This window comes from Podarcis tiliguerta (genome assembly GCF_965153285.1).
Source record: "Podarcis tiliguerta genome assembly, chromosome: 11".
In the NCBI taxonomy this organism is placed as follows: domain Eukaryota; kingdom Metazoa; phylum Chordata; class Lepidosauria; order Squamata; family Lacertidae; genus Podarcis; species Podarcis tiliguerta.
Genome location: NC_139544.1, coordinates 16,391,176 through 16,400,432, shown reverse-complemented (window position 1 = coordinate 16,400,432; position 9,257 = coordinate 16,391,176). Strand labels below are relative to the sequence as shown.

Here is a 9,257-nt window from a genome sequence, read left to right as displayed (position 1 = left end):
AGTGGCTTGGGCCAGCTGTATTCAGAGGCCATTAAGAACCATAATTCTTCCAACCACCACCTTCTCTCCGACAAGGTTAACTGTAGTCTATAGAACACACAGGGCAGCAAGCCATTGATGTCCACAAAAATAAACTCCATGTCAGTTTCCTTGTTTCCTTGATACCAATTACAGCAAATCTAAAACTGTATAGCCTTCCGTAATGCATCTTACTCTCAAAGGCATAACTTTAATAATGAAAAACTAGTAATAACTAGCCTTTCAATATACAGCTTCTGGATTTCTTTATTTACAAGTCCCACTCACAACAAAAATGCTTTTTATAAGTGTTTGAAAGTATGGGGATTTTTTGGGGGGGGGGCGTCAGCGATTGTGCTGATCAACCTGAGATTTTAAAATCCCAGTAGGGTGTGTGTTTTTCATTTTCAATTTTGGGAGATGGGGGAAACACATAAATTTCAATGTTAGTATGATTTATCAGTCAACCAAGAGTTGTAAACTAAAAAAAAAGTAGTTTACATTGAAAATAACATTGAATTGACTTGTGTAAATTTATCAAGGTGAAGTTTTGTTCGCTGCTAGATCAGATTAAGAAAAGCACTGCAATTCTGAAGAAAATGAGCATCACTTATGCATGGATAGGTACAGATACAGATAAGTAGGGACGCTGGTGGTTCTGTGGTCTAAACCACTGAGCTTCTTGGGCTTGCCGATCAGAAGGTCAGCAGTTCGAATCCCCATGACAGGGTGAGCTCCCATTGCTCTGTCTCAGTTCCTGCCAACCTAGCAGTTCGAAAGCATACCAGTGCAAGTAGATTAGTACGTACCGCTGTGGCGGGAAGGTAAATGGCGTTCCCGTGTGCTCTAGTTTCCATCACAGTGTCCCATTGCATCAGAAGCGGTTTAGTCATGCTGGCCACATGACCTAGAAAGCTGTCTGTGTACAAACGCCAGCTCCCTTAGTCTGAAAGCAAGATGAGCGCTGCAACCCCATAGTCGCCTTTGACTGGACTTAACCATTCCGGGGTCCTTTACCTTGGTGAGAGGCAAATGATGTACTCCAGGACAGGCACAAGTTGGGGCCAAAGAGCAGGAGTAGACTTCATGGTTCAAGGCAAAGCAATGGTGGCCTTCTTCAAGAACAGGGAAGGGAGTCTGTTTCAATCTTTGGATGACAAGTTGCTCAGACTGAGGAACCAAGCACCGGGCAACAGTTTAATTGATTCAGCCATGCCTTAATTGGCTGGGCCAAAAAGCACCTAGTCATTTGGTGGGTGGTGCTCATCAGGGAACAGGCTGATAACTCGTTTTGCCCAAGAACTGCTTTGATTACGGAGCTCCCCATGGTCTGGATCTCTGAAGCATATCTTCACATCTCAGCTCTGAAAAATTAATAATTATAATTTGGACTATAATGTGGTCTTTTTTATTTTAGCTTTTTTATTTTAATTGGTGTATTATGATTGGATATATTAATTGGATGTTTTTTATTGGAAAGTCAATAAAAATAATTTAAAAAAAGAACTGCTTTGATTATGCTGGGTTCAAGATGATGATGATGATGATGATTGTTGTATCCCTCCCTCCCTGGCCAAGGCTGGGCTCAGAGCAGCTGACATCATAAAAACAACACAATATGCATAAAAACAGACATCAATTAATTAAAATACATCTTAACATTAATTCAGACAAGTTAAAATCAGGGCAGGTGGCAATTATCAGGGTGGAACTGAGAGTGGTTAATACTTGCCAGGACCAACTGTTTCCACTGATCATACAAGGACCTGTGAGCGGGTTGGGGGCCTCCTTTGGGCTTGTTTTATACAAAGGAAAGTAAGTCAAACTGCATCCTGCCCAAAGGCCTAGCAGAACAGCTCCATCTTGCAGGCCCTGCGGAAAGATATAAAATCCCTGGTCCCTCGTGCCAGAACATTTTGGTTCCTCCAGACTGTCCCTGTATTGCAGGAGGGATTCAAACACATACCATAAATTTAGGCTTGCACAGTTCAAGTGAATTGAAATGCTCTGTCACCCTGGCACAACAAATCCACTTTTTAAAAAGAGGGAGGGGGGTTGTGGTTAGGGGAATGCACTGAATGATGTATGGGAAAATGTATAACCACCATGCAAGCAAATCAGGGTGAATTCAGAATGAATGTTCATTGTCATATAACCTCTTCTCTTGGGCGTAGCCAGAATTTTTGTTAGGGGGGAGAGGACTTTGCAGGGGGGGCAGGACTTGTGTTAGGGGGGCAGAACCAGCGTGATTGGTCAGTTAGTTAAGTACTTCTATTGTTTTACTTGATCTGGGGCAGGGAAGACTGTCCCCTGCCCCCCTCGGCTATGCCCATGCCTCATCTTAAAAAATTCAGAACGAATGTTCAGTAAAGACTCGGCAGAGTCTGATCTCCCTGAAAGATGTGTTAGGATGAATGCTCAATAAACAGGTCATCTGGAGGAGCTCTTATATAACACGTGAGATGTGGACAGCAAACAAATATAGTGACTTGGGTATATACAGCTACTTTGGTAAGCCTACAATATTTCAGTAATGCTGTTATTGAATTCTGTTTACTCTCCTCTGCCTTGGACAGCAGAGATTCTAGGCTATATCATAAACCATTTAAAAAGCTCCCCTCAGTTTTAAAAATAGTTTTCTATGTGACATAAGGAACTATTGTTCAGCAAAAGAAATTTAAAGTCCCCTTGGGTGTATGGAAGCAGTTTCCCATGGGTGGTGGTAGCCATGCTTCTTAAAATGCGGCAAAAACAATGTATGAATTTGATGCTCGCTGGCATTGTTAGTAAGTCCAGTGTTGAAGCTCTGTGGGGTGGGGAGGAAATTGATTGACCTCATTTTCTGACTTTCCCTGCGATAGCTTAGACTCTGACTCGATATTGATAGATCTTTGGACAGGGAGCGAAGCCATGCAATCGTTATTGAAATGCAAAGCATGCTGCTTTTAAAATCTAAAAGTATAAAAGGACAGCTGCTAGCATGAGATACTTGCCATTTCTGCTCCATCCGATACTGGTCAGAGTACAATTTGAACATCTCTTGCAGAATTTACATAGCGTAAATTCTCTATAAATAGCACCTTCTCCACTAACAATAGCAGTGGCCATCTATTATTTGATCAAGGGTACTTTTTAAACAATACTTTAGGGGCTTTGATCTGGCTGCTGAAAGACTGCAGGTTGCTGGTGCAGAATAGGGTTGTGCCCCAAGAGAAATCTCTCCAACTGCACACAGTTCAAAATCCATTATGATTGTTCCACAGCCAAACATTTGATGCGCTGATCAATGTCGAGGCTCGAGAGTGCAGAGAAGGAAGAATCGTGTTTGCTGCTCTCAGCTGCTTTTTATTTGCCCCAAATATGTGGATTTTTAAAAGAAAAGAAAAGAAGGGAAAGCAGTTTGGGAGGGGGAATAGAGAGAGAAAAAGAGAAGCAAATCTCAGAACTAAAAATAAAAAAAACTGCTCCTTTGTCTTCAAGTCTTATGTGGTCATCTGTATAAATCAAAAACAGCAGACTAATGTTGCATTTACTACACACAGCACCCCTAAGGAAAATTAACTTCTTTCAGCTTTTTGAAGGCACACGAACATTACTTTATGATTATGGTTTTGAAGCAATTGAGAAAAACTACTGAATGAAAAAAACACCCTTGGAAAGTTAAGTCTTTCATTCACTAGAAGCAGATCAAGGAGAGAGAGAGAGTCAGGACTTTAGATAAACAGAATGGCTTTTATTGTTTATGGCCATATTTCCCCCCCCCCCCCACTACAAAATACACATAAAACAAAAATATGATAATCAGAGACAGATCGGCTTGAAAAAATGGGGTATATTGATATCAAACTTTGCTTCCTCATGAGCCACTTGCGTATATGCCATGTGACTTTAAATGCTCAACAGTTTTACCAAAAGCTCCATATGGTTGTGTACAATAGACCTGACTCTGAGTAAGTCCTTACAACTTTTGCAGGACCTTTTTAGTAGTGGTGCCCTCCTTATGGAAATCTCTGCAAAGTTCTCTTTGTAAAAAACATTAGCTTTGGGGGACTTTTGCATGCTTCCATTGTAGAGTCCAGGACATAAACAAAGACAAAGGGGACACCTGAGAGCACACACACAAAAATAAAGGTGCTTTTCAGCAATATAACCAAAGTGAATTTGAAACTAAAAAGGCTGTTTCAGGTCATCTCGAATTCAGTTTTGCCTAGTGCATTGCCATGCAGTGTCCTGTTGGTATTTAAGTCATCTGTGCTGAACTCTGCCTACTAGACCTCCGTCTTTGGGGAATTTGTAGCATCTGATATGGTCTGGAGCTGGTCCTCTAACCTATAGGGCGAACCTTAATAACTAGCCTTCATTTAACTTTTTACTATTTGACACCACTGCCTGACAATTTATTTGACACCAAGGCCAGCCACCTTCCAAAAGAGGAAAATCAGCTGCCATGGTGTCAAGGGACTTGTGTTCAATGGATTGCTTTTCGGCATGCTGCAGTCTCTCATCTTGAACTGACATTATACTCCACTCGTCACTATCAGTGTCAGAAGTTATATCAGCATCTGTAGCGGCAGCTGCATCTTATGGATGAAAAGTCTCAATGTTTACCTTAAAATGCCAATCCTCCCACACAATCGACATTCACAGAAGGGCTCCACCATTCATTTCTAGCGGCCCTGAAGATGTGTCTGGAATAAATGAGGCATGCGGAACAGTTTGAATGTGGGACAGTAGTCAAGACGCCAAGTATTTTGGTTTTGGAAATAATTTGTCCTCCTTGGATGATTCGTTGAATGCATGGCTACAATAAGCTTCTTAGCATTGCGCTGCAATCTGAGGAACAAGTCGCAGAAGCTTTTTGACTTTTATTCAATAGGCATTGACTTTTTGGGCCAGCCTGAACTGAACAGACCCACAGTGAAGGTACTAGCTGAACTTGGCATCAGATGTTCAAAGTATTGGCCATTGGGGAGTAAACTAGGCTATGGTGGAAGAGTCAGATTGTTGCATCTCAACTTGCCCTTTCCATGTAGGTTGGTACAGCATTTCTTTGTATACATAAGGAGAAATGTTTGACTCCCAGTTTCTTCAGGTAAGGCTCCTTGTCTGAAACCCCTGAGAACTTCCACCAGTCAGTGCAGACAACGATCCAATGGTCTCGGTCCACAGCATCTTCCTATTTTCCCAAGTTCACAAAAAGTCAGAGCAGATGGAATAGGTCTGAAAAAGACAATAGCCCCTTTCCAGTTGTCCTTTACCTGTAGCTTCTCCATGTTGAAGAGGGCAGTGGAATAAAGGGAAAAGAGAACTAAATGGATATGTAAGAACAGGGGTCAGCAAACTTTTTCAGCAGGGGGCCAGTCCACTGTCCCTCAGACCTTGTGGGGGGCCAGACTATATTTTTTTGAAGGGAAAGAATGAATTCCTATGTCCCACAAATAAGCCAGAGGTGCATTTTAAATAAAAGGACACATTCTACTCATGTAAAAACATGCTGATTCCCGTACCATCTGCGGGCCAGATTTAGAAGGTGATTGGGCTGGATCCGGCCCCCAGGCCTTAGTTTGCCTACCCATGTATAAGAATATTCACGGATGGTGGGGAAATCAAAGGAATCAGGGAAGGAGAAAAAGGGAAGTTGTAAATGATTGTAAAATATGTATGAGGGGAATGTTGATTTCAATGTGAATGTGGTTTTCAAAATTGTAATAATGAAAAAATATTTTTAAAAAATATATTAAAAAATGAAGACAAATCATGCTCACCTTTCAGTTATAGCATCTGCTCCCCACTTCTTCCTCTCTCATGGTTTATATACATCCAGAAATAATTATATCCCGACTCTAAAAGAACTTACTATAGTCACTAAGGCTGTATAATGAGAGAAGAATGGGATACTGGGGGGTACCATTCATTCTGGTGGGATAATGTTAAGCAGCTTTATCTCTTCCATATGACAATATTTTTGTCTCCACTTTTACTTCTGTCTTATATGTTTGGGGAATGTAAGCATGTAGTTATGGTCCTGGCTGGTTTCTGTAATATTATTGAATGTTTTACAGCACCGAGTATACTTATCACCCATTTCAAAATGGAAAATGATGTGGATGACATTGCTATTCAACATTTCTTGTTCACTGGAAATCAGTCAGGTGCAGATTCTTTTTCCTTTTGCCAGGCCACACAGATATTAGAAAATTAGACTACAAATTCCCCACATCACCTATAGGGCAACCTGGAAGTCCAGATACTTTTCATTACCCACTGAGAGGATGAAATCTTCATCTATAATTGAGCATAGCTTTCTGAAAACCTTTGATAAGGCATTGTGTTTTTCATGCAGAAAGAAAGGAAATGGATTTTCCTATGGCAAATTGATAGCAGAATCATTCACAGAGTAGGAGAAATGTATGCTACCAAATAGCCATATATCAGCTTATATGTATGTAAGAAATATCTAGGTACTATATCAGTGAATCCATTAGCATAACTGAATTAACAAAAGAAATAAATAAATCAAATTTAATTATGCATAAGAAGGCCCCTTGTGAAATGTCTGATGTTTGACTCACTGTTGACATTCCTAGCTCATTTCCATTTCCTCACTTCCCTTCTAAAATGAGCTGTGATTAGATTTCAAAGGAGCAGTTCTCCAACATTTCCCAAAGGCAGCCGTCATGTCACATAGCATGCTTCAGAGCCCATAACCTCTGCATATGCACAGAGGTTACCCTCACATCAAAATGCTTTTAAAATAACTTAACTGACAAGAGAAGACCATTTCCTTTGCAAATTAATTGTTGGGTTGTATTTTGATAAGGTGTGATTTTTACGTAGATGAGGATTTCATTTCGGGGGCTGAAAGGTAAATATTCGGTCCCCCTCTAATGGACTCTTGCTACACACAGATAGAAAGATGGGTTCTAAAATGCATTTTGTATCTCTTAAGTCCTAATGTACACTCCTTTGACAGCTCAAGTAGAAACCAAGTACTTATTTGTACTATGTTTAATAATATGGCACTAATAATATGGCACTGCCAGTTATTAGTGGCACACAGTGCTTTTTTCCTAAAAAATAATGTTTAGGGGTACTCTCATTTTGACTCAAGAAAATCACCATTTTATAGTTCAAATCGGGCAAAATAAATACAGTAAATGGACAAAAGTACAAGATTCACAAAATGTTTAGGGGTACCTGCACACCCCCCCCCCCCCAGAAAAAAGCACTGGTGGCGTCCATGATTTTCTGCAGGGTTTTCTTTTTCAATCAGTGTCCAGATTGGGCGTGGGTTTAATGAAACTCTCGGCCAAGTGTAACTAAAAATCACCCCCTTCCTTATAGAATCACCTTATAAAAACAGCAGTTAAGAGGGCTATCACAAAAGTTTAAGAGGCAGGGAGACCCACACCAATTCTCCTAATGTACAAACCTCCCTATTTTCCAGGGATAGTCCTGGATTTACAGAAGCCATCCCGGTTTCTGATTTGATCCCAGAATGTCCCATTTTTCCTTATGACGTCCCTATTTTCATTGGATAAATGTTGGAGGGTATGGAGTTATGCGATCCCCAAGCCAAAGAGATAAGCAACTAGACAACCTTTAGAAGACATCTGAAGATAGCTCTGTATGGGGAAGCTTTTAAATGTTGAATGTTTCATTATGTTTTTATATATGTTGGAAGCCGCCCAGTGGTGGGTGGGGTATAATAATAATAATAATAATAATAATAATAATAATAATAATAATGGAATAGGATGCCCCTATTTTCATCAGAGAAATGTTGGAGCGTATGTCACGGACTGCTTCTTCCTACAGACACTAAAATGGTGGTTTGGTCCCTGTTTAAATGTGCATGTTTCCCTCACAGGAAACAGTGCTGTCTATTTATTTATTTGAAGCCTGGTGCCTTTTGTGCCCTCCTGAAAAGTAAACCAGGTTCTCAAAAATCTACAAATATTTCTCTTTAAGAAGTAGGATCTCTTTTCATAAGAATAGCTGTGAGGCTTCCAGGAGCACAACGAGTGGTGGAATCACACTGCTCAGTCCGAATGGGAAAAAGGAAGCTTTTGTTTTAAAACACCAGAAGGAGGGAGGTGGGGAAAACCAGCCTCCGTCCCCCACCCTTTTCTTCCTCTGAAGCAGGCTAGAACTGAAGCTGTTTTGCCATGAATTCCTAATTTGTTCCTTTTGCACCCTCCCTGTGACTAGATCGAAAGGCAGTGTCGGATTCCCAAAGCAGCGTATCTCAGTGGGATTGGGGTCCCCCCACCCCCCCCCCCAGTGTTTGAATGGAGGAGAGCTAGGACTGTATTTCCAGAAGAAAGTCTCGCGCTGGCAGCTCCTTGCTGAAGAATGAATACATGCCAGGAGCATAGACCATTGGTCTGCTGATTAATACAGGCCTCAGGGGAGCGGCTGTTGGCTCTCATTTCATTCCTCTTTCTCTCACGGCGAAATCTTCCCGCCCACTCCCGTTCCTCTCGGCTTCAGAGTAGCCCTGCTTCTCATCTCCTGCGTTATTTAAATCTGCTGTACAAATTAAAAAGAGGACTTTGATATAGCCTGAAATGTGTCAGCTTGCCTTGAAGGTTAAAGCTCGCACGCACGCACTCACGCACGCGCACACACACACACGCACACGGACTCACAAAGTAGCCGTTTTCATCTGGAATGCAGCCCCGCTCATAAAGAATGCACTTGGTATTCACGAGGAGCATGCACGAATTCCCATAAAGAGTGCCACTGTAATTTAACGCCATTGCTAAAAACAGTGACGGGAGAGAGGGGAGCACTTAAAGGAAAATGTCACGGTCGCAAAATGGATGGCGTGTCGTTTTGCCTGTTGTATGCAGGGCTCGACTTACAAGACTTTCCCCTCTGCGTTGGCCGACTCTCCCTCCGTCGAAAAGCAGAGAGATATTTTACTGCTCTGAATAGGCAGCGCCATTGATACAAGGCTCTCCAGGGTGGTGGTGATGCATGCGCATTTTACACACCTATTTTTCTCCGATATCTAATAAGAAATGTGTGCTTACTGCAATAACCTTGCATTACTCATGCTACTCCTGTGAGAGACAAAACACTCTGGAAGAATCCAGGAACCGTAGTCACCTCTGAGCTGTCTCTCTATTGTGTCTGCATCACAATACTTTCCAGGATCAACAAAGAACCTTGTGGCACCTGAAAGACTCCCAAACAAGAAGGTGGCTTGTATTTTTATGCCACAAATATACAGT

At 41.5% G+C, this 9,257-nt stretch overlaps 1 long non-coding RNA gene across 1 annotated transcript; it reads right to left on the bottom strand.

Moving 5' to 3' along the window:
- Positions 1–1,350: 1,350 nt before the first annotated feature.
- On the bottom strand, positions 1,351–8,775 carry LOC310660185. Its single transcript, XR_014503283.1, has 3 exons — positions 8,670–8,775; positions 4,627–4,706; positions 1,351–1,382 (listed from the first exon to the last, which is right to left on the bottom strand). It is a non-coding gene; the product is annotated as an uncharacterized lncRNA (long non-coding RNA).
- Positions 8,776–9,257: the final 482 nt, after the last annotated feature.